The sequence below is a fragment of the Cupressus sempervirens genome, chromosome 11 (genome assembly GCF_028749045.1).
Source record: "Cupressus sempervirens isolate cs-2001-9-10 chromosome 11, ASM2874904v1, whole genome shotgun sequence".
Classification (NCBI taxonomy): domain Eukaryota; kingdom Viridiplantae; phylum Streptophyta; class Pinopsida; order Cupressales; family Cupressaceae; genus Cupressus; species Cupressus sempervirens.
Window position 1 is genome coordinate 506,617,887 of NC_143128.1, and position 27,676 is coordinate 506,645,562.

Here is a 27,676-nt window from a genome sequence, read left to right on the forward strand (position 1 = left end):
ATGGAAAGATCTAATTGTTTTGAGGATAAAATATGTAATTATGACAAGGTGAAAGTTCGTGTAGAAAAGTTTTCTTCTCATGTTGGAAATCAGATTGAAGAAAGATATGCTAAAGTTATCTCTCAGCCTGTAGATAACCCAGCTAAAGAATGGAGAAGCACATTCCTTGATCAAGAGGAAGAAATCATTGATGAATTATTGTTATCTCTTTGGCTAGAAGACCTCTCTCAAGTCATCCCATTTGATGATGATCCAATTCTTCATAAAGATGAGGTAAGAATTCCTTTGGATGAAACTCCTTGTGTTGATTTTCTTCTTGAAGAAAAGAGGTATAAAGTTAGCTTTCAACCTAGTGACGTTTCAGTTGGTATATTGAGAGACACTCTTCTTAATGAGGAAGAAGAAATCATAGACACATTCCTATCATCACTCAAGCTAGATCATTCCTTTCATGATGAATTAGGTATTCATTCAAATCAGATTGAGAATGAAGCATTCATTAATAATTTTTCTTTTCATTTATCTATACATTATTTTGCTTATTTGAATCATGGAAGTAATTTTGAAACATGTGATAGAATTTTGAAAAGAGAAAAAGATGGAATGTGTGACATGTTTGATGACATTTTGGTTCTTGAAAGAGATGAAGAAAACACATTATTAAAAGTTGATCCCATGTTGGATGAGGCATCTCTATGGATTCAAATTGACCATGACATCAAATACCATGTACAAGAATTGAATCTTGATGATAACATTTTTGAGTATGGTACATCATCTTTTGGTGAGGTGTCTACATTGTGTTTTTTTCAGCTTGAATGAAATCTAACCCTATGGATGTAAAAGATTAGCTCTCGAGTAAAGAAGAGTGCTATGACAAGTTATGGTTGTTCAAAAAGGAGTGTTGGACCAGCATATGCATGTGAACTTTAAATTTGAAGACTAACAATTAAAGAGTCATCATTAAGAAATGGTATGGAGCTACTTTATTAAGACATGGTTTTCTGTTAAGGAAAGGCTCCTACTTCTCCCAGTCGATAAATGGTTTCACGTAATTCTTTTCTCTCTCTAGCTTTATGGTAGGTTCTCTTCCTACCTTTGTAAATGTTGTAAATATGTTTTTGGGTGTGCATAGTGGTAATTTGAATAATGTGCAAGCTTCTACTTGCTGGTAGTTTAGTTGTTTGGTTAGTTGGCTTTTCCCTACTCCCCTTTGCCCTCTCTGCAAGTAGCTCTTAGTTTTCTCTTCTTGGTAACTCTATTTTCCCAATGTATAAGGCACTTGTCTTTTGCCAGAGATTGTTAGAGTTCTCTACTTTTCCATCAAAATCAATCCCACAGTTAGAGCCCCTATTAGTACCAATATGGACCCAGTATTTAAAATTTAAAATCTAAGATCTTGAACCTCTTTGAACCAAGGTTCAAAGTAGTTCAAAGTGGTTTGACATGCTGATTCGGAAAGGTTTAGAATCCTATCTCAGTTCATAATCTAAGTTCAATGCTATCAGTTCAGTAGTTTCAAGGGTTCTTTCTACATTTCAAGTAAAATCAATGGTTCTATATAACAACACAGATGTGTCTAGAAGATGATGCACAAAATGTGCAAGATTATTGTGGGAACCTCAGGTTTAGTAATTCATACTTTGGTCTTGAGACTTCCTTGCTCTATATTTGAATCCCCAATGGATAGTTTTCAAATACAAGCCTATGGCATGTCACAAAGTTATGAGACAGAATTGAATGAGGAAGAGAAACATAGTGATTATGCTAAATCTTGAAGATGGACCAAAGCACATCTTTAAATATTGACTCAAGGATGTCTAAAAATTATTTACATTTTTCATTATAAAAGGATGATGCTAGCCTAGTTCAAGACATTTTGTTGAACCCAATACATCATGGAGCATGTAGAAGCCATCAATCTGACAGATTGAGAAACTTATTGGTGACTATTTGTACATTTTATATGCATATATCTCATAGCATAGCTGAACTCATTAAGGAAAATGTGTATATGTTCCAATACATATGTGATCTACACTAGTTGGATGAATATGAGTTTAATTTTTATAGTTCGGGGTAAGCATTGGTATGAGCCCGATGACTATGTGTTTCAAATATTCTTCCTCAACTCAAGAAAATTTGATAGGGAGATTTTGTGATAAAAGAAGGAGGTTAAGCAGTTTCCTTTTCATAGAAATGAGGGCTTGCAGTGGATAAAATGTGAATAGAAGGTTCCATAGGAAGCTGCAAGTTTATTGTTGTGATTCCATGCATAAGAAACTTCAAAGAAGAATATATTCTACATGAGACACCTACCTAAATTAACTTATACTAAAGGGAAGATTAATGGCAGCAAGATCATAAACACGCAAGTATAAATTGCAAGAACATGAAAAGTATAACCCCAATGCCAAACACGTGTTGCAAATTTCATAGTGTCATAAGATCTAATACATACATTTTGATGCACAAAGACTTGGCATTAACAATTACCATTACAATACTAAAGAGCTTGCATTTGATGCAATTGGGGTTGGTATCGAGCTTAGTATGGAAATGCTCAGTTATTTGAAGTTGTGGCAGCCCATGCAATTGCATGATAAAACGTATATGCCACTGCAAAAAAGAAAATTATTCATTGTAAAGAACATCATGTGGAACTTCGACGTGAACATTGAGAATTCTACACATTTGTAGATTTAAAAGAGAAGATGACAAAAGGATGAGAGGAACTAGATTACTATTGGAGCCATGCATGAACCATTTGACAAAATGTTGCCAATCAAAGAGAAGGCCACTTTTGTTGGCCATGAAGATTATTGAGTTTGGTTGAAAAATTTGATCATTCCTCACATCATCCACATTTTGTGACATGGAGTTGAAGCTCAAACATGCAAATTAAAAAATAATGGATATAAACACAGATTGAATACAAAGGAAGCTCTCCGTCAATATGTGAAAGCTATTGGGTATGGTGTAAAAGAACAAGTGTTCATTTTCCTTTTTTTGAACTACATGTTAGAAATAGGAGAATTTTGATTTGTTTATGTATTACAGAGAAGGAGTTATATCTTTCTTTAATGGTTACTTTAATTGCAAATGTGTAATAAGGTCTTTGTATCTTTTATGATTTAGGGAAGGGAGACTTGGAAGTTGACTGTATATCAAAATCTGGAGTTTGAGCAGTCCTCTTTCCACTGATCGTGATTTTCGCATCACTTTTAGTTTTCTCTAAAATGTGCTTTAATGTCACTTTTTCTTATATATATTTAATTGCAAGATATATTTGAAGTTTCATTTGTTCACTTTCTCAAGAGAATATTTTCCTTATTTTCGTCTGCTTTGTAATGTAGCAATTTGGCAAATGAACTTTGTATCATCTGTTGTTCTTTGTTGTTCTTTTCTTTTCAATTTCTTAGTTTCCACATCTACTTTGTGTATACGGGTAGATGTTTGTAATCTTTTCATTCTTACTAGTTAAAAGAATCCATATTCAAATTCATTGCAAATCATACATGAGGAGCTGTTCCCAGATAAATTCAAAGGGCACTTACACTCTTCAATAGTGAAGTGATCCAATTGTTATTGCTGATTAGTCTTCCTACTTGGGCATTTAGAGTTAATTTGCATGTATTTTCTTGGAGGAAAATCTTTTCACTAACAAGACTATGACTTGTGTTGCATTGGTTGCAACTTGGATGCTTCTAGAGATTTTGGGGACTCGAGAGGTGAAGTCTACTAACTTCCAATTAGATTAGGCAATGTATCAAGTTCAAAGTAAATAAACTTTCTATAATCTTCAAGTTCTTTGTTGCTCTCTACTTCACTCTTTATGAAAACTCATCAATCTTCACATGTGCACTTTCTATGATCTTATGAGAAGTTAGATTCAAATATTTTTATGTTTTACTTCTACTAGAGTATCCTAGGAATATGCCTTAATCACTTTTGACATCAAATGTACCTTTCCTAGTCTCCTTCAAAATATAACTTTTGCTACCAAATACATTCAAGTAACTTACATTAGGTTTGTAGCCATACCATTTTTCATCAGGAGTTTTGTTTGAGTCTTTCTTCAACTGTACTTTTTTCAAGGTATGAACTGGTGTACTAATTGCTTCCTTCTAGTATTTGATTACAACATTATTTTCTATCATCAAGGTTCTTGCACAATCCATGATTGATCTATTCCTTCTTTCTACTATACCATTCTGTTGAGGTGTACCAAGGGTCTATACTTGCCTTTTGATTCCTCTTTCAATGCAAAATTCATTAAATTCATTAGAAATTAATTCACCTCCTCTATCTAATCTCAAATGTTTCAGCTTCTTTCTCGTTTCCTTCTCTACTCTTGTCAGATACCACTTGAACTTTTGAAATGATTTAGATTTATCTTTTAGATACATTATTGTCATCATTCTAGAGTAATCATAAAAAAAAAAGATAAATTACTTATATCCACTATAGCTCTCAATGCCAATAGGTCCACAAAGGTTTGTATCAACAAGCTCCAAGACTTCTTCAGAATGATACTTCTTGCTCTTGAAACTTGTCTTTCCCATTTTACCAATTTGACAATTCTTGCATAGGCCCATATTAGGTTTTCATAGACTAGGAATATCTCTTACTTTTTTGTTTTTTCTTATCTTGATCAAGTTATCAAATTTCACATGACATAACCTTTTATGCCATAACTATCTTTCTTCTACTTCAGCAATGAAACATGAACTTTTACTAAGATCTAGGTAGAATAAGTTACCTTTTGTTTGGTTACTAGACCCAACTAGATTTCCTTTTCCATCTAGCAGCTTGGCCTTCCCATTCATAATTCTACCTTGAATCCATTGTTATTCAATTGTTCCATACTCAGTAGATTATGTTTCAATCCTTCAACCCAATAAGCATTCTCACATCTGAGTTCATTGGTTAGAGAAATACAACCTTTTCTTTTTATGAAACATGGTCCATTGTTTCCACATCTTATACTTCCACCATTATAGTGTTCCATATGGTCAAATTGTGTCTTATCACCAGTCATATGATGAGAACAACCACTATCAATAATTCATGTATTATTTTTGCTAACATGAAAGATGAGTTTCATTTTATCTTCTTCATTATCAAATTCATCTTTTACAGTAATATAGACCATTTCATCATCATCACTACTATCTAAATCTTTAGCCATGAAACAAGACTTATTACATTTGTCCTTGTAGTATTTGTAGCTTATAAAGTCCTTCTTGCCTTTATACTTGGTGTTCTTCTTTTCATCTTTTTCTTCTTTATTTGGACACCTTGTAGCGATGTGACCAACTTCTTCACAAGAAAAATAGATTAGAGAAATTTTACCTTTGTACTTTCCTTTGTTTTTGGGATACCTCCTTGCAAGCAGTGCTTCAAAGGCTTCAAGATCACTATCATAAATTTCTTCCTCTTTGATTTTAGATTTTTTACCTTTAGACTTTACAGCTTTCTTCTTAAGTGACAACTTGACTTCAAATGCAAACTCAAAATTATTAGAACAAGGAAATTATCATAGTTATCTAGCTCAAATGTTGTCAATCTTCCCACTAGAGCATCCAAGTTTATCTTATTACTTGGATCACATCTCATCTCTTGAATATTCGACACTCTAATTGCATAAATAGGAAGAAGGGTTCTTAGTACCTTGCTTACCACTATCACATGATCAATTTTCCCTCCAGAGGCTTTGATTCCACTGACACTAGCTTTTATTCTCTCAACATTTTTTGCAATTTTTTAATCCTTTCTCATCTTCATCTGATAAAAATGACCTGTAAATATTTCTTCCTTGTCTCTTCTCACATTATCATCACCTCCATAGATATCCTTTATCTTTATCCACATCTCATGAGCAGTAGCACACCCTTTGACCTCATCAAATTCAGCACAGTTAAGGGTTGATGCAATGTCAATCATCATGATTTTATGATTCTTCTTTTTAGAAATATCATCCATAGTCATTGTTCTAGTAGGATCCTTATACTGAGCATTCAAGTTTTTTAGAGTTGATTCACTAATGTTTGCTAGATGTAGCTTCATTTGTTCCTTCCATGCCTCAAAGTTATCTTTTTTCAACTTGGGAATCTCTCTCCTGTAAGGCATCCTGATCTTTATCTTAGGTCCTTGAATCTTTCTCTACAAGCACCAAAATCTCTAATACCAATTATTGGAAATATAATAGGAGTAACTAAGAGGGGAGGGGTGAATCATTTATCAAAAAATTAAATCTGAGATCCCTTAGATGTCAATACAAAACATAAACTCTGTTGAAACTATTGTTACTCAGTTAACACATAGGCACTCGATTAACACTAATAATATGTTGTAACTAGGCAAGCACTATAATATAAACTCTTACTCAAAAAATATTGAACATGCAGATCTTAAGATATTAACTATGATTAACCTTAATTAACTTAGTTACATACACATAAAATAAATAGCATGAACACAAGTGACACTAAGATTTAACATGGAAACCCAATTTGAGAAAAACTACCAATTGCAACTATATTAGTTTTCACTCTTTTGAAGTGAGACCTATTAGGAGCCAACCATATTTAAGGTTACAAAATAAACTATTATGTGTGACCTTGTTAAAGGATTTAATCACCCTGTTAGGAGGGGCCTTGTTAGAGGTATTTAGACACTTCAATCTAGAAAATATCAACTTGTTAGAGGATTTGGAAAATAGTCATTAAGCCAACTCAATTAAGAGATTTGATACACTACTATAATGGTTAGAGAATAACAATGATATGACCTCATTGTTGATGCAACTATATTTCTGATTTTAGATCTCAATTCTGGCTCGAATACTTGATCCTTTATGATCAGATTAATCTCTTGCACCCAAAAAGGATATTTTTTTTATCCTTCCAATTCACTTCCTCTAAGAATCTTCTTCTCTTCTACACTTTCTCACACATTCAATCCTCAACTTGACCTTATACTTATATCATTAACATTTTCAAGTTGGATTGAATACAAATTAGAATAATTAATATTCATCTCCTCAATCTTCTAGAACCAAAAACAAATCCATTAAACTCAATATGCCAAAACAAGAATATCCTTTTCTAGTCAACCCTTCTTAGTAGACATTAACACTAGAATTATTTTCACATGTTAACCAAGTGAACTTGGTTAACACTATGTCTTTGCAAAATTCCTTTGGTAACTGACTAATCTCAGTTAAAATTGGTTCCATTCAACTTTCCTTTGTTACCTGAGTGAGCTCAGTTAACACTCAACTTTTGTGAACTTCTCTTCAACACCTGAGTGAACTCAGTAGACACTATCTTCTAAACTTATCAAACACTTGATTTCTCAATAGACACAAGAAACTATCTTCGTCACCCAAGTGAGCTCGACATACACTAATTAGTAAAGATATGACATTTTGTGTAACATCAAAGAAAATATACAATTGATCAATTATTTTCAATAGGTTCCTCATATTGGATTCCTTTCCTTGATCCAAATTTATTATTAACATCCCTTTAGCTTTTGGGCCTTGCTAATCTAATTTGGATTCAAAGAGGAATCATATTTGGGGATCATCTCTTTTCCTACACATATATCTTTAAATGTTTTGGTTCTCAAAAGTAGAGGCCTACATCCTATTAAAGCACTTCCATTTTTCCACAGAATAGGGAAAAATGAAAAGATAAGATATCTTGGAGAATACAAAAATCCAAGGAGAAAGATAAAAGAAAAAAGATTAAAGGAGAAGATGAAAGGCTCAAAGATGACTAGGAGAAGACAAAATGCCAAAGAGATATGAAAGCTAAGGAGTCATGATCTAAGTGGAAGTAGATGAGTGATCTCAAATATTTGGAGTTAAGAAGTATTTTTTATTGTGATCGATGCCAAATGAGGATATTTTTGGTATTAAGAAATTGAGGAAATTTTTGAGACTATTGGAAGCAATATGACTTTGAAATGGTTGTCATTGATAAAAATCATAGTATACCTTTGATCAGTGAGAACTATGTGTACAATAGGTTAGCAAACCTCATGCAAACTCTTATCATAAATAATGGCTATTGGAAATATAAGAGGAGTAACTAAGAGGGGAAGGGTGAATCAGTTACCACAAAAAATAAATCTCAAATCCCTTAGATGTCAGTACAAAATAAACTCTAAAAATTGAGTACTACTGATGCTTGACAAACACACATAAAATGTTGTAACTCGATAAATACTAAATATGCTCAGTAAGCACTTAACATGAAAATCTTTAGATGTTATCTTTAATTACCATTACTTTAACTTAGTTGCAAACACATAAAAGAAAAATAGCAAGAACACATTTGACACTAGGATTTAATGTGGAAACCCAATTTGGAAAAAACCACCAATTGCAACTAGTTATTGTTTTCACTCTTCTGAGTGAGCCATGTTAGTAGCCAACCCTATTAAAGGTTACAAAACACATTGTTAGGTATGACCCTATTAGAGGATTTAATCACCCTATTAGGAGTGGCCTTGCTAGAGGTCTTTAAACAACTCAATAGAACAACCACCTTATTAGAGGATTTACAAATAACTGTTAAGACAACTCTATTAAGAGATTTAGATCACTACTACAATGGTTAGAGAGTAAAAATGAGATGACTTGATTTCTGATGCAACTAAATTTCTAATTACAGATCTTTTTTCTAGCTTGTATACTTGAAACTTTCTAATTGAATATATCTTTTTATCTCCACAAGGATATTCTACTTATCCTTTTAATTTTCTTCCTCTTTCCATCATTAAATCTTCAATACATTCACTAGTACTTCACACATTTTAACCCACAACTTGACCTTATGCTTATATCTTTCATATTGTTAAGTATGCTAAAATACAACTTAGAATAACTAATATTCATTATCTTAGTTGGATAGAACCAATAGATAAATCAATTAAACTTAATATACCAAAAAAAGAAAATCCTTTGTTAGCTGACCTTACTCAGTAGATACTAACTTAGAAACAATTTTCCTATGTTAACCAAGTGAACTCGGTTAATAGTGCATATATGCAGAGTTCCTTTCATAATTGAGTGAGCTTGGTTAACACTAGTTCCATCCAACATTTCCTTTATTAACCGAGTGAGCTTGGTTAACACTCATCTACTAAAAACTTTCCCTTGGCACTCAAGTGAACTCAGTAGATACTACCTTCTAAATAGGAACATTTGGTAGACATAGAAAACTATCTTCACTACCTAAGTGAGCTTAGCATACATTGATTGATAATGATATGACATTTTTGTAACATCAAAGACAATACACAATTAATCAATTGTATCCAACAATCTCCTTCTTTGGCATTGATGGCAACACAACATGTCATAACACAATGATTTTTTATTTTTTTGGAACAAGAATAAAGGAACATATCGTTAGTTTCATTCTAATTCACATCCATGAGAACTTCTCTATCAGCATGAACTATTTCTGCCTTCAATTTCTCCCTCTCTTCTAAAACTTTTGTCTATAACAACTTCTTCTAATAGAAAACTTCTCCCTCTTACAAAAAACTTCCCCTTCATTATAATTCAAATTTCTATGAGGTATGACAGTAAACTTCTCCCTCTTTGATAACATATGCCAAAGACAACAACTCTTTTAATATCAATGTACCTTAAGTATTGATTCATTTGCAATATGCCCTTGTCAATTCCTCACCAATTGATTGATCTTCAACATGCTCTGGTTGATGTATCACTAAACTTCATTTAGTGAGATTTGGATAGGGGAATGACCCCTAGCTTTCCTCTTAGATACAAAAATACATCCTTAGGTAATGGATTAATGAATATGTCTACAATATGTTCTTTTGTGTTCACATATTCCAATCTAACTTCTTTATCTTGCACCAATTCTCTTAAGAAGTGATATTTTATAGAAATATGCTTTGTTTTGGTATGCATCAATGGATTCTTTGATTTATTGATTGCACTAGTTTTATCGCAATATATGACTATTGGATCCTTGATCTGTATCTTCATTCCTTCCAACTATTGTTTAAACCAAACAATATTAGAACAATTAACTATTGTTGCCACATATTCTACCTTTGTTGTGGATTGAGAGATATAATTTTGTTTAGATTGCTTGTCCAAGACACTAGTCTTTTACCAAGAAAGAATACTTCACCACTGGTGCTTTTTCTATAATCTAGACTTCTTGCCCAATCAGCATCAGTGAATCCCTTTAAGTTCAAATTGCCTCCATGTTTGTACCATAAGCCATAGTCTTCAGTACCTTTTAGATATCTCATGATTTTCTTGATTGCCATCATATGATTTTCTCTAGGGTTTGTTGGGAATCTTGCCACCATACCAACTACTAGTGCAATATTAGGCCCTATATGCACCACATACTACAATTTTCCAATCATTAATCTATATGCGGTCTAATCTAGCTCTTTTGAATCATCATTTTTGGAAAGCTTATGTCTAGTAGACATAGGGGTTCCAATTGGTCTTGAATCTTCCATTCCAAATTTCTTTAGTATTTCCTTGATGTACTTAGATTTAGTAATGTATATACCACTTTTTTTCTACTGAATCTATAATCCAACAAGGAATCTTATCTCACCAAAAATAGACATCTCAAATTCTTTACTCAATTCTTCTAAAAATGCTTTGCACAAGTTATCATTTCCTATGAATAAGGTGTCATCAACAAATATTTATGCTAACACAATTTTCTTGTCTAGTTCTTCTTTGATATGCAGGCTACTATTATCATTTGTTCTTTGAAAACAAATATATATCAAGTAATTATGAAATCTTTCATACCAAGATCTAGGAGCTTGCTAGAGACCATATAATGCCTTGTGTAATTTGAAAACCATGTCTCTTTTGCTAGGATCTACAAAACCTTCTGGTTGTTCAATGTAGACTTCCTCATCAAAAATTCTATTCAAGAATACAGATTTAACATCCATTTGATACACTTTAAATCCTCTATATGTTGCATATGCTAGTAGAGTTCTAACACCTTCTAATCTTACAATAGGAGCAAAAGTTTCACCCTAATCAATACCTTCTTCTTAAGAATATCCTTAACATACCAAACTTACTTTGTTTCTAAAAACTTTTTGATCTTCATTCAGCTTATTTCTAAACACCCACTTTGTGCCATTTACATTCTTATTCTTGGGTCTAGGAACAAGAGTCTAGGTTTTGTTCTTCTCTATTTCTTCATTCATTGTTTCAACCCAACTTTCATTATCCAATTCAAATTTAATATTTATTGGTTCAAATTGAGCAAGTAAACATGTACCTTTCAATTTGTTTCATGTCTTTGTTCCATCAGATTTGTCTCTAATGATCTGATCAGGTGCATGATGACTTCTGACATATCTTGCTAACATAGGTTCTTTGGATTTAGAATGAGTTTCACTAATTTCATCATGAACTTTAGTATCAAGCTTGGTTCCCACTACCTATGACTCAAGTCCTTTAGACTTGGTTTGCACTGTTTACAACTCAGTACTATTAGATATCTTGGGGGCTCAAGAGGTGAAGCCTCCTTTCTTCTAGATAGAATTGGAAGGGTATCAGGTTCATAATAAAAAAATCTTCTGTAATCTTTTTGCTCTTTCTTTCTTTCTTCTTCACTCTTTTCTACAAACTCATCAATTCTCACATGTGCACTTTCTATGATTTTATGAGTAGACAATTTCAAATATTTGTATGCTTTACTTCTACATGAGTATCCTAGAAATATGCCTTCATCACCTTTGACATCAAATTTTCCTTCTCTAGATTCTTTTAAGATATAAATTTTCTACTAGATACTTTCAAATACGTATATTAGGTTTGTATCCATACCATAGTTGATAAGGAATTTGATTTGAATCTTTCTTTAGTTGTACTCTATTCAAGGTGTGAACTACATTGCTAATTGCTTCCTTCCAGTATTTGATTGCAACATTCTTTTCTATCATCAATTTTCTTGCACAATCCATGATGGATCTATTCATTCTTTCAGCTATACCATTGTGCCAAGGTGTACCACTAGTTGATACTTGTCTCTTAATTCCTCTTTCAATGTAGAAATCATTGAATTCATTAGAAATGAATTCACCACCTCTATCTGATCTCAAACATTTCAATCTCTTTCTAGTTTCTTTTTCTACTCTTCCCAAGTACCACTTGAATTTTTTAAAAGCTTTTGATTTTTCTTTTAGATACATTAAAGTCATCATTCTAGAATAATTCAAAAAGAATGAAAAAAAATTCTCCACTATAACTCTCTATTCCAATAGGTCCACATAAGTACGTATGCACAAGTTCTAACACTTCTTCTAACTGACAGTTCTTGCTTTTGAAATTAGTCTTTCCCATCTTACCAATTTGGCAATTTTTTCATAGACTCGTATCAAGTTTCTTCAAACTAGGAATACCTCTTACTCTTCTATGTTTTCTTATCTTAACCAAATTGTCAAAGTTTACATGATATATTCTTTTGTGCCATAACCAGCTTTCTTCTACTTGATAAATAAAACATAAACTTTCACTAAGATTAAGATAAAATAGATTACCTTTTGTTTGTTTGCCAGATCCAACCAGATTTCCTTTTCCATCTAGTAGTTTGGCCTTTCCATCCATGAATTCTACCTTGGATCCAATGTTATTCAATTTTGCCACACTTAGTAGAATATGCTTTAATCCTTCAACCCAATAAGCATTGTCACATATAAGTTCTTTAGTCAAAGAAATACATCCTTTTTCTTTTATGTTACAAGGTTCATTGTTTCCAAATCTCACATTACCACCACCATAATATTCCATGTGCTCAAATTTTGTTTTATCTCCAATAATATGATGTGAACAACCACTATCAATAATCCATTTATCATTTTTTCTAACATGAGATATAGTGTCATTTTATTTCCTTCATCGTCAGATTCATCTTTTACAGCAATATATACCATTTCATCTTCACTATTATCAGAACCTTTAGCCATAAAAAAAGATTTCTTATCTTTTTCCTTGTAGTTCTTGAAATCCTTCTTTCCTTTGTGCTTATTGCCTTTATTTTCATCTTTTTTTTCTTTGTTTGGACACCTTGCAGCAATGTGACCAACTTCTTCACAAGAAAAACATATCAAAGGAACTTTACCTTTGTACTTTCCTCTGCCTTTGGAATACTTTCTTTCAAGTAGGGCTTTGACAACTTCAAGATCACTATCTAAGCTCTCTTATATTTATTCTTCTTCACTTCCTAATTGATTTTTCTTTGATTTCTTGCTATTTTTCTTAAGTGAGAGTTTAGCTTCAAATGCATACTCAATACTTTTTGAACTAGGAACATAGTTATCCAACTCAAAAGCTATCAATCTTCCAACTAGAGCATCCAAAGATATTTTATTATTTGGCTCACATCTCATCTCTTAAATATTAGAAACTCTAATTACATAAATAGGGAGAGTTCTAAGTACCTTTCTTACAATTGTTTTGTCATCAATGTCTCCTCCAAATGCTTTGATTGTGCTCAAACTTGCTTTGATTCTTTCTACATATTTTGTAATGTTTTCATCTTCTCTCATTTTCATCTGATCAAAATGACCTATAAGACTTTCATCCTTATTTCTTCTTACATTTTCATCTCCTCCATAAATGTCTTTCAGTTTGGTCCACATTTCATGAGCTATTTTTTAGCCTTTTGCTTCACCAAATTCGGCATAACTAAGAGTAGATGCAATATCAATCATCATGATGTTATGATTCTTCTTTTCAACAATGTCTTCAACTAATAATGTTCCAGTGGGAGTCTTGTATTTTTCATCAAGATTCTTATGACTTGAGTAACTAATGGTTGCTAGATGCAACCTCATAAGTCCTTGCTATGTTACAAAATTGTCTCTATTCAACTTGTGAATCTCTCTTCTATAAGATATCCTGATCTTTAGCTTAGGACATTGAAACCTTCTTTGCAAAAACCAAAAGCTCTGATACTAATTTTTGAAAATATAAGAGGATTAACTGAGAGGGGAGGGGTGAATCACAAAAATATATCCTTGATCCCTTAGATGTTAGTAAAAAATAAACTCATAAAACTGAGTACTACTAATGCTCGACAAACACACATAAAATGTTGTAACTCAATAAGTACTAAATATGCTTGGTAAGCACTTAGCATGAAAATATTTAGATGTTATCTATAATTACCATTACTTTCACTTAGTTGAAAACACATAAAAGAAAAATAGCATGAAGACATTTGACACCAGGACTTAATGTGGAAACCCAATTTAAAAACCACCAATTGCAACTAGTTAATATTTTCACTCTTTTAAAGTGAGCCCTATTAGGAGCCAACCATATTAAAGGTTACCAAACACAATGTTAGGTGTGACCCTGTTAGAGGATTTAATCACCCTATTAGGAGTGGCCTTGTTAGAGGTCTTTAGACAATTCAATAGAACTACCACCTTGTTAGAGGATTTACAAATAGTTGTTAAGCCAACTTTGTTAAGAGATTTATATCACTGCTACAATGATTAGAGAGTAACAATGAGATGACCTAATTTTTGATGCAAATGTCTCTTTTGGTTTGTATACTTGATCCTTTCTAATTGAATATATCTTTTTAGCTCCACAAGAATATTCTACTGATCCATTTAATTTTCTTGCTCTTTCCATCATTAAATCTTGAATACATTCACTACAACTTCACACATTTTAACCCATGGCTTGACCTTATACTTATATCTTTCATATTGTCAAGTCGGCTAAAATACAACTTAGAATAACTAATATTCATCACCTCACTTGGCTAGAACCAATGGATAAATCAAAACTTAATATGCCAAAACAAGAAAATCCTTTGTTAGTCGATCCTTCTTGGTAGATACTAACTTAGAAACAATCTTCCTATGTTAACCAAGTGAACTTGGTTAACACTGCATATTTGTAGAGTTCCTTTGGTAACCAAGTGAGCTCGGTTAACACTAGTTCGATCCAACATTTCCTTTATTAACCAAGTGAGCTTAGTTAACACTCATCTTCTACAAACTTTCCTTTAGCATTTGATTGAACTTGGTGGATACTACCTTCTAAACAAGAATGCTCGGTAGACATAGAAAACTGTCTTCACTGCCAGAGTGAGCTTGACATACACTAACTAATAATTATATGACATTTGTGTAACATCAAAGACAATACAAAATTAATCAATTGTATCCAATAGTGGCATTAATGATCTATAATTAATAAGTGGTAATTGCATGGTAAAATGTGGTTAGCAAGTGAAGAGGTCAAGGAATAAATTCATTGGATCATGTGAAACCAATAATGGAGATTAAGAAAAGAAATGTGTATTACCTTGGGATATGTAGAAAGGTTGGCATGTCTATTTAATACATTTGGATGCCACATGTAATAAATTTTGACTAGTCTAAGTTGTGGATGCATAAACAAGAAAGAAAGTCAAGACATTTGAATCTAATAATTGAGATTTGTAAAATATTTAAGAAAACAAAGAGGGAAAAAAAATTTAATGAAGGTTTAGGATTACTTGAGGAAAAATAATCATAGGAAAACATAAAGGATCTAGAACATATACATTGAAAAATGAGAGAAATGTAAGTTGAGAAGACAAATAGAAACTCACAAGGGAAGATAATCAATATTATGAAATAAGAAGAGATCTAGCTATTGTTATTAAGATGCGAAAGAGAGAAGTGAAAAGTGCAATAGAAAGAGATCAAAGAGCATAAGGAATTTAATAGGAAAACAATTTCATTTATAGATCATGTTAGAGATGTAATGACAAGTAGGTAACTAAGAGGGGAGGTGAATCAAGAACCAATTAAACTTAATCACTCGGATTACTTCTGCCTTACTTCTTTGAATTATGTAAACTACTTCTATTCATGAACACAAAGAAATAAAGAAATCAATACCATAACACTTTGACATGAGATATGGTAACCTAGAAATCCTCCAAACAGAAGCTAAAACTAGGGTGGGGATGATGTGGTGCCTCTCCCATTTGACTTATGTAAGTCATCCTAATGGATGCAAATGTGTTGATCTTTCGTCATGAAGAGATTGTGATTGGGACCATGAGTGGTCTACAACCTTGAGGTGATTGGATTTATGTTACTGTATCAATTTCTTTGATTATGCTTATGGCTAATTTATGAGATTATGATTGTCATGTCCCCTTTCCAAATAATTAAAAAATAATAATCTTTGCTAAGGCAGGCAGGCCCAAGAAAGTGAAGTTTTGGAAAAAGGGGGTTAATCTTTGGAAACCGTTGGACTAATAAATGAAAATTATTATTAAAATATGTTTCATTAACCTCTCTTGGATGTTAGTTACAGTTATTCCCTATTTTAAGGGGTTTGGAGGCATTTTGGGCAGATTCGAGAACTTGATTTTTGCTCATTCTTTGTTATTCTTCAGAGGCTGCCAAACCTGTTGAGAAGGAGACCCAAGAACGGGAGTTTATAGGTTTCTAGGGAGACCCAAGAACAGGATTTTGTAGGTTTCCAAGAAGGCTAAGGATGGGAGTTTGAATCCATTCTATGTGCATGCTCATACAGAGTTTGCCTTTGTGCTGAACAGTGCAGATTTGTGAGTTTTCGGGTGTGTTTTTTGTATGAGTTTGGTGTTTTTAGTGAGTATTTCATATCAGTTTGGGTTGCTGCTGTATTTTAGAATTTAAGGTTTTAAAATAGAGCTTAATATATGTATTGGGATGTGATTAAACTTCTGAGATAGATTATTAGTGTTTTTGTGGTGTTTCCGGGCATTTTTGTGTTAATTTCAGGAGCCCGATGAGCATAGTTTTTGTCCTACATTTGAGAACTGTTGTGTAAAGGCTATATGGATATAGAAATGTCATTTTTTAGGCTGTTATGCTGCTGAAATTTCTGTAAAAATTTCTACTTCCAAATTTATTAATAATAGGTGAAGCTGTGAAGCTTTTGGCACAATTTTTGGCATACCCGATTTGGGGTTTCTTGAGAAATTTGGTGGATCTTTGTGATATTATTTGTTTGATCCTAAAAATCTGATTAGAGGTTGGAAATATCATAAAAAAATCAGAAAAGGGACATTTCAGTGGTATCAGAGCCATGATCTTGCCAGCCTGAGGGTTTGTTGAAGTTGCATATCAGTTTTGACAACTACCCAGATCTTGCATTTCAGTTTTTAGAACTACCCAAATCTTGCATGTCATAATTTATGGTTGCATGTTGCTTCTAATCAGCTGCATGTCAAAATTTTGGTTGCATGCTACTTCTAATCATTTTCATGTTAGTTCTTGGTGAATTTGGTGGTTGTAGAAGTTTGCATGTCAGTTTTGACAACTACCCAGATCTTGCATGTCAGTTTTGACAACTACCTAGATCTTGCATTTTTGACAACTACCGAAATCTTGCATGTCATAATTGATGATTGCATGTTGCTTCTAATCAGATGCATGAAAAAATTTATGATTGCATGCTACTTCTAATCATTTGCATGTTAGTTCTTGGTGAATTTGGTGGTTGCATGTTGCTTCTAATCAGTTACATGTCAAAATCTATGGTTGCATGCTACTTCTAATCATTTGCATGTTATTTCTTGGTGTTTGAAGAAGTTATATCCTATTGGGGTTACACTCTACTTTATCCAGAATGGATAGGTATAGTACAGAGTCTCAGAGGACACGATCTTGGACAATTGATATCCAGAGTCAAAACAATAGAAAGGATGGTTATTTAGACATTTGAGATAAACTTATGAAAATAAGCCATGACATGTCTGAACAGTTGATTGAGCACCACCATATAATGAATGACATGTTGTCCGACCCAGCTAAGGTGGATAAGTTGATTGGATTTCTATTTGGCAGATTTTCTCATAGGGTAGATGACACAATTACCAAGAATTTGCATGAAGAGTTTGAGAAACTAGCTAATAGCCAGGTAGAGGTCTCAGATTCTACTCTGCCACAAGAGGTGGTGGTAAAGGATATTACACAGCTTGATAGTAATGGTCAACTTGATACTCAAATTGAGACAATTGTTTACAGGTCATCAAAGGGTGATGCCACAGGTATTCAGGATGGTATAGTTACAACAGGCAGTGACTACAGTGTAGTGGGTTCAGATGATGATTATGAGGATGTTGTTGTGCAGGATGGTGAGATACCTAGTAGAGATGAGCAGACATTGAGCATTCATGATTTTGCTGAGAAAGAGTACCAGGCACAGTTAGATGCTTCACCACATGAGGTTGAGGCTGGTAGTACTTCACATGATTTGTCCAGCCAGCTGAAGGTGAACAAAGATAGTATTGTGACTTCATTATCTCATCATGATAGGTATGTGGAGTTAGTTGGTATTGGTCATATTACTCAGGTGAGGAGTTTTCTTGAGTTACCAGTTGATTCTAGTTTACGGATGTGGACTCGAGATTATTATATTGGCATTTGGGATTCAGTTGACTGGAGATCTTTAACACTTTTTGGTAGCAGTGTTTGTTTGGGTGCTATCATGGATTTGATTAGCAGATTACATGGTGTTGTCTTTTCTTGTGCCAGTATCTTGTCTGATGTTGATATTAGTTTTTATACACCGATGTTGGGCTTTGTTCATATATCCAGTCGACCATACTTGCTGGAATGTGTTGATGATCTTTCATATTTGGCAGTGTGTACAGATGAGTCCCAGGATCATATTGGCATTGATGACATCCAAGAGGATGTAGTGGGCAGTTTCAAAAACTTAGTTTCCTTGGGTACAGAGGAGTTTGACAGTAGTGCTAATGTTTTTGATACTCCGTATGTTGATATGAGCTTTAGATTTGATTCACAGGATATGGATTGTAATACTCTAGAGACTAGTGACTTTGATTATACTCCTTTAGACAATGCATTAGAGGAGGTTTGTAGGAGACAATCAAGCCAGTGCCATCATGTGTCTAATCAGTTGAGAGTTAGTGACCAAGACATTGCTATCACTTGCCAACATTTTGATGTTGCTCGTCAGTTGTTAGCAGTTTATGGATGGGGTTCTCCTACTAGTGATGAGCAGGAAGGAAGTTATCTTTCCTTGACAGAGATCCACTCTTTATGGGAGGCTATTCAGATTTTGAGATAGAATTATATGCAGTTATGGCCGACAGAGATTATCTTATGGAGTGGGGCAGTATAGCATATGATGCATTGTTGGCCAAGGAAGATGAGGTGAGTGAGCTTACTGAGCAGCTTGAGGTGACTTTTGAGATTCTTGAGAGTACACAGTTGGCTTTCAAGGAGTCACAGTTTCATTTGGCTAAGGTGACCATGGAGTTAGAGTGACTATAGTCTTTACCTAATTCTATACAGTCACAAGCTATGGTATTTGGTGATCCGAGGATGTCCATGGCCGAGATTGTCAGAGACAGTGGAGATGGGGATGCATCCATCCTTGATACTAACATTGGCATATCAGGTTCATTCCCACTAGAGTCAGGTTTAGTTGAGTTGGGTGTTGTAGCAGATTGTTGTATGCCTAATAGGGTGGTGGCCTCTAGTACTGAAGGCACAGAGACTAGAGATGTATCAAAGATCATGTGTGATGTTGGTGAGTCGGTAGTTGGCATGGTTCCTGCTAGTAATACTACTCCCTTGGTGATATCTTCAGAGGTAGTAGTTAGTTCCAACATGGTTAATGATCAATTGCAGTTAGTTTCATCTAGATTACAGTCTGAGCCACTGACTGAGATTGGCGCATTCTATCGGCATTACACTATGAGGTACACTCATCAATTTACCTTTGATGACCATGTTGATGAGATGATGATACAAAGATGTACTTTGGTTCCTAGTGCTTATCATCAATTATGGGATAGTTTGACACCTCAGGATGAGGGTTGTGATGGGCATAACATGGTGATAGGTTCTACAGTTGACAGCTTGATAATACATGACTTAGAGCAGGAGTTTCAGAGTGATGCTTCAGCGGGTGTTGTTATTGATTCTACTCCTTTGGCTATGACATCTCCTAACTTAGCTGGTGATCAGTCACAGTGGGTTGTATCACTTGTTCATGGTGAGTTGTTGACTAAGGTTGGTTTTTTTTATCAACATTATATTGCAAGGTATGTACATCAGTTAGCATTTGATCCTTGTGTTGAGGAGTTGATGGCAGGAAAATTTGGTTTGGGTTCCAATTCTTGCTATTTATCTTGTGATGGCTTTTCACCATCAGGGGTGCATGGTATTTATGGTTATGAGATAGTGGTCGGTGATCTACAGAGTTGTGTTGACTGTAGGCATTGTATAGTGTGTGGATTCTCCATACTTTGTACAGTTTCATTTGGGAGCATTCACCATTGTTGCATAATTGGATTGTACATTCCGTATAGGCCAGTGGAATGCATTGATGGTATTTACTGTGTTGGTAGTCCACTTTACTTGGGTTTTGATGTTCTAAGAGTTTGTGTCTAATGGGTTTTTGACTATGGAAGTTGTGATTTTGGAGTTTGGTTGAGCTATAATTCTCAGTTTGATTATGGATTCCTCTTGGTCATATTGTAGAGGATATTGCAGGAGCTGTGTTAATTGGTAGTAGTATAGTTCATGACTACATTTGGGATCCAGGTGGATTGATTGGTTTATTGTTCAGCCATTGCTTGAGGACAAGCAATTTTTGGGAGGGGAGGACTTGTCATGTCCCCTTTCCAAATAATTAAAAAATAATAATCTTTGCTAAGGCAGGCAGGCCCAAGAAAGTGAAGTTTCGAAAAAAGGGGGTTAATCTTTGGAAACCGTTGGACTAATAAATGAAAATTATTATTAAAATATGTTTCATTAACCTCTCTTGGACGTGAGTTACAGTTATGCCCTATTTTAAGGGGTTTGGAGGCATTTTGGGCAGATTCGAGAAGTTGATTTTTGCCCATTCTTTGTTATTCTTCAGAGGCTGCCAAACCTGTGGAGAAGGAGACCCAAGAATGGGAGTTTGCAAGTTTCTAGGGAGACCCAAGAATAGGATTTTTTAGGTTTCCAAGAAGGCTAAGGATGGGAGTTTGAAGCCATTCCATGTGCATGCTCATACAGAGTTTGCCTTTGTGCTGAACAGTGCAAATTTGTGGGTTTTCGGGTGTGTTTTTTGTATGAGTTTGGTGTTTTCAGTGAGTATTTCATATCAGTTTGGGTTGCTGTTGTATTTCAGAATTTAAGGTTTTAAAATAGATCTGAATATATGTATTGGGACGTGATTGAACTTCTGAGATAGATTATTAGTGTTTTTGTGGTGTTTTCGAGCATTTTTGTGTTAATTTCGGGAGCCCGATGAGCATAGTTTTTGTCCTACATTTGAGAACTATTGTGTAAAGGCTATACGGATCTGGAAATTTCATTTTGTAGGATATTATGTTGCTGAAATTTTTGTAAAAAGTCCACTTCCAGATTTATTAATAATAGGTGAAGCTCTGAAGCTTTTGGCACAATTTTTGGCATACCCGATTTGGGGTTTCTTGAGAAATTTGGTGGATCTTTGTGATATTAGTTGTTTGATCTTGAAAATCTGATTAGAGGTTGGAAATATCATACAAAAATCAAAAAAGGGACATTTCAATGATGTGCTATATGGTTCATTGAGGTTTGTGCTAGTGGTTACCAAGATCGATGTGGTATTATGTGTTGTTCCATGATTACCCAGAAATGTGTGCATAGAGTGCACAATGTACTATTATCTTGCTACACTAGACTAGATTCCTATAGTAGTGGTTAGTCATGTATTGACTATGTTCACTTATGTGTTTTAAAGTTCCTTTTCTTGTTATTTAAACAAGCATTATTAAATTCTTAAATAATTAGAAATGTATTGTCCATGTTGGATTCATTAGTTGTGTGTTGTGGATATTTACCCTATTACATTTTAATTTTAGTATCATAGATGCTATACTAATATGTTGTGTAGTTGATCATATTTTCATGTTGATTCCATTTTGAGATGATAGTATATTTTATGATGACATCTAGTTATCTGGTATTTGGTCATATCTTTGATTATGTTATGTGATGGATTTAATGTTATGGTTATTTACTTCATTCTTTCTTCATTATGTTATATACAAGCATGAGTGATGTAAATAGATTATTTTAGTATAACTAAATATATGGTTGAAATAGGTGACTTAATGCATTTATTGCTTTTCCTAAGTTATTATATACAATTGCACTTGATCTTGTATTTTAGTGTGCAGGATTTATATACTTGGCAGTGGCATGGAGTTAGTGATTCATTTGTTTATATTTACTAATGCCATCCCTATATGGTCAATGTATCTTATTTAAATGTTTAAATTAAACCTTTCGATGGTTTGACTGAATCGAAATGCATTTTCATTATGTGACTAGACCTATGAATGTGTCTGTGCATTTAGATTTTCACATTGTCACAAAAGTTGTTAAGGAAATTTCTATGATTTTGGGTTTTTGGGCTTTAAATTTTATTGAATTTAATTTCTAGTAGCTTTTCCATAGATGAATTCCTATTACTAGGAATACCCTATTTTCATTTGGGTCGATTTTTGATTTAACTTGGTTGGTTGGTTATTTTCCCTAATTGATTATTCACTTGCAAAGTGGAGTATTGAAAGAGGAGTTTAATTCCTCACTTCTCATTTTTGAATTAGAAATTTTGAGAGAAAAACCCAAAATCCTCTTCATGAGGATTTATTGCTTTGTTCATTGTGGGAGCTATGGTCATGGGATCATTGAGAGATCAATCTCATTGGATCCAGCTTGAGGAGACTTTGGATTGCTATGAGTTTTGGCTACTTTTGCAAGATTTTTGTTTTATGGTTCGGATTCCTTTTTTGCCCTTTTGGTTGTGAGGTAGGGCTCTGTCATTTTAATGTTTTGGCTCCATTTCTACTTCTATTTTTTGTTATCATTTGTTAAGAGGTTGAGAACTAGTGTTTCCCTCCATTTTTGTATGCTAGCTCTGCCCAGTTGGACAGGTATGATCATTTTCCTATTTTCCAAGATGAGGATTTGGGGTTTTGCACCATTATGCTGGCCATTTTTTTCAAGAAAACTCTAAACCCAAATTTTATTGGATTTTTGTGGCTTTTTTTCCCTAAGACCAAATGGGTTTTATTTTAAAAAAATTTGAGTTTTGGGGTTTTTTCCTCATTTTGTGTCCCACCCTATTTTCTTGAGTTTTTTTGGCATGATGTTGGTCATAGACCTAGATCATCCATTGGGATGCTAGTTAGATTAGTATTTCACCTTTTTTCATTGGGATGCATACCACATCCATGCTTCACACTTTTTGTTTGGTTGAGTGATTTTATACTTGGTGTTATTATTTCTTTTGGACCCTTGCTGTTATTTCATGGACACTAAGAGTTGTTTATAATCCATACTCCTAGATTGAGGTTGGTTGAGAGAGTTCATCATTTTTGGTCTTGTTGCATCACAAGGATTCATGTAGAATCCATCCTAATGGATTGAGGCTGGCTGAGTGAGTTCATGATGTATAGTTTTATTGTTCTTTGGGATTCATATAGAACCCGTCCTACGAATTTTATTTTCAATTGAGTGATATTTTTCTTGTGTTCTTATCCAGTCCTTGTATTATGATCTTTTTGATGGTGGTGTTATTGGAAGATTGGGAAGAGTGTTGGAAGATTGGTTGGAAACATGAATGTTGATGATATTCCTATGGGGGAGTACTACTATGATGATATGTTACATTCATGATTGAGTTTTTCATTGATGTCAACATAGCATGTTTAATGTCAACATAGAAAGTTTTATGTGGTATCTAGTAGAAGAATAGCAAAAACATCAAGTTGGAATGGACGGCTAGTTGAGCATTATAACCACTTGAGGTTATGGGAGATACTTCTAAGAATGTGGTATATTTAGTTAACATTGAAAGTAGAAAGGACAAGCCTAGAAGAAGTTATGTAAGTTTTAGTGATGTCTATTCTGATATAGAGTTTATAGAGCCATGTTTTGGTAAACTTTTTATATCTCTTCACAGAGTTGATATCTTGAGGATTGAGGCTAAGGAAATGAAGAAGACATGATGAGGATGATGTGGCTAAGCTTTCTCATCATAATATTGCGTGTACAGAAAGTTATTCAAGTTGCAAGGAGGAAGATTAATGTTATCACTAAGTGTAACATGTTTGTAATGTGGTCCTATAATAATTAATTAAGAAGGACTAACAACTAACTTAGGGAATTTTTTTATGGACTCGATATAAAGGAAGGACATTTCCTTTATCATGGTATTGAATGAATGTAATGTGAATTCATGATAAATAGCAGAGAGTGTGGAAGTGAAGGAAATTTTGTTGATGAGGTTTTACTAAGTGATCCAAGGTTTGGTATTTGGATCCAAGGTTCATGACCTAGTCTAAAGGTCTAATAGTGATTGGTCTAGTTGATAGGATAGAGGAAAGGACAAAGGAAAGAAGAAGATAATAGTAAATTACTTGTTTGAATAGTGAGCTCTTCTTGTAGTTGAAATTGCATGTTTGGGTAGTGGGCTCTTCTTGCATACAATATACCACAACTCCTAACAAGTTTGGAATCTTCTAATAGGGATTCAAAGTCTCCTAACAATGACTTATTGTACTAAATGTTGTAATAGACTCCTAACAGGGTCTATCCTCTAACAAGGAATATTTATATTAGTACATCATCTTGTGGGCATCATTCCCACTGAGGTTTTCCCTCTAATCAAGGGTTTCCCTAGTCAACATATCTAGTGTAATTGTCTACATGCATCTTATTATGGTTTTTGTTTACTTTGGTTGAATGGTTAAGTTTATTTAATGAAGATAAATGTTTTAATTTTTGGAAAACTGATTCACCCTCCCTCTTAGTTATCTTGGTTGACTATTGTTTCTAACAATTGGTATCAAAGCATTAGGTCCTTAAAGGAAGAGTTTAACAACTTTGGGAGTGTTGGGACTAAAAATTGCATGGTCAATTTTGAGAACCATTAAAAAAATCAAGCCCTTAAATGCTTTTAAAATGCATATGTGCCTGGTTGTACCCAACTGTCCATTTGAGACCCCTAAGGTGTTTAATGCTTCTAGCACCTTTCATTCAGCATGCCTAAGCATTTTGTGAAGTTAAATTGAGTTTCTAAGTCATTTGATGAAGTCTTGTTTCAAGCATTTGTCAAGTTTGCAATTCTGCCCTAGTGTCAAATAGCGACAGGAGACTGTGTTTTCCATTGAATATATCGCACCTAGAAATGTGTCATGACTTGCCACTTTGAGATTATCTAGTGTCCATACCCAAGAACCTATGTTTCAAATTTTGAGTCATTTCAAGTTCGTCTGACTAGGTTTTGAATCCCTCGAAGTTGGTCAGTTACTGTTTTCATGTTTTTGCACTTTGCACCTAATTCTGGGATGCCCTGTTTGACGTGCTATAACTTTGACCCAATTGACCAAAATCTTGATTTTATTTTTGCATTGAATTGTATATGTCAGAGACTTGTTATGTGTTAGGTTTCATCTTTTGACAAATCTGTTTGATATGTTTTCAAACATGATTCCAAACGAGTTTTCTAAAGTTTTATTGGTGTCAGCATTTGCAGATTTATCAGGACCCCTGTTCGAGATGTAATAACTTGAGATCCATGATTGGTGAGATCAAACGGATCATACCCCTATATTGTCCTCTAAAAATACTCCAAGTGTGTCAGTTCTCAAATCTTGACGAATCCATTTGCACACTTTTCCAGAGTCATTCCATTTGTAAAAATTGTTATGTTGTCATTGTTTCCTGTCTTGCAAATCCAAGTAGCCAACTTCAGACACTTGTAAAAATTTTCCCATGATTCTTCATGAGCCCAAATCGCAGATTCATATCATCCTCATGACAAAGAATCAATGCCCCATTTTTCGTCTTCCCAAGTGTTCATTTGTCTAGTTTTTTGAGCCGAATCCAAACCCAGTTTATTGCTTTCTGAGGTGTTTGCTTGTAGATAAATCTGAGAAAGCAACTTTGATGGTCAATATCTTTTGACCAGGAATTCATCATGAGATGAGATTCAGTAGGTTGAAAATATGTGGAATACAGAATCAGTGTACCTATTTTTAGAGCCCGACCAGAGGTTTGGATTTATTAAACACTATCTTGGATGTGAGTAAAATTGAGGCCAAGAAATTGCAACTTGGTGAGACAGATTTCAATATAGTTCAAGTCCTTGAAGAAGTTGTAGATATGTTCTCTGTTGTGGCATTAGATAAAGGTGTAGAAGTTGTATTGGATTTGTGTGATGAGTCTGTAGAGAAAGTATCTTGGGTCGAAGGTGATGCAAGTCGACTGAAGAAGATACTATGTAATTTACTAAGCAACAGTGTAAAGTTTACATCTAAAGGCCATGTGATATTCTATGCTTGGGTTAAGAAAGGTACCCATAGGAATCCCTCAGTTAATGGGGACCATAGTGCTGAACATTGCAAGGCATGTTGGAGTTGCGTGCCCAAATGGGTCATTCAGGCCAGTAATGCTTACAAACAATTGCATGCCTCTTCTGAGGTTCAAACTGACTCAAATTATATGGAGTTTGAGTTTGAGGTAGAGGATACAGGAAAGGGTATTACAAAGGACAAACACAAGTCTATTTTTGAGAACTTTGTCCAAATTGATGGATTAACTTATGCAAATCATGGTTGTGTTGGTCTAGGTCTTGGTATTGTTCAATCTTTGGTGCATCTAATGGGTGGAAATATCAAGATTGTTGACAAAGGTGAACTTGGGGAAAAAGGAACTTGCTTTAGGTTTAATCTCTTTTTCAAAAATGCCAAGGTTACTATAGATCAAAGTAAGAATGGAGCAAATCGGTCATCAGGTACACATGTTCTTGGTGGAGTTTCTTTGTGTGCTAGAAGTGATTTAAGTGAAAAACCTGAAATTCAAGATTGGCAACTAGGATGGAAATCTCCAATGAGTGATAGCACTTCTGATGTCCATTTGCAAAGGCTTGCTCTCAAAGAAACTGTCTATGCAGTTCTTGCATTGAATGGAGAGGCAAGCAAATTGATTATAAAGAATTGGCTAGAGCACAGATGTGTACAAGTTTTGATGGTAAATGAATGGTGGGATTTTATCCCAACACTTGAAAACCTCAAACAAGAGGTTCTTGTCTAGAGTTTGAGGGCTTCTGATACTTCTAACTTCATTTTTCCAAAGAGCCTATTGAGTGATCCTTGAATGGATGATACCGACTTAGGAGGACATCAAGGTGACACATTACTTGATTATGGTGTAAAGCAACTCTCTCTAGATCATTATGGTCCAGATACTGAGGAATCTAAAAAAACAAAATGCCTATCTATAAGGTTGTATGGCTAGCCAATGCAAACACTCCCAGTGTAGAATTGGAGTACTTGAAGAGAGGATTGGTTCCTTGTGACTTGATTTTACATAACCCCATTCATGGCTCTCATTTGCATGCAATTTGGGACCTTGTGCAGGATCTTACTGGAAAAGGAACACAACGAGCAAAAATTGAGAGCATTGCATACAATAAAAAAAAGGCACTCAAAAAATGAAGGAGCTCACATTAATAGCAGCAGCTCACGCTAAGAATAGAGTGAGACTACTAGTTTTTACAAAAGTCAAAGATCTACGCAAGGAAAAATACAAGACAGAGGCAAAGTTAAAATGAAAG

The 27,676-nt window shown here is 34.1% G+C and overlaps 1 pseudogene; it reads left to right on the forward strand.

Moving 5' to 3' along the window:
• On the forward strand, positions 1–27,557 carry LOC149530589 (putative histidine kinase 2; annotated as a pseudogene).
• The last annotated feature ends 119 nt before the right edge of the window (positions 27,558–27,676 follow it).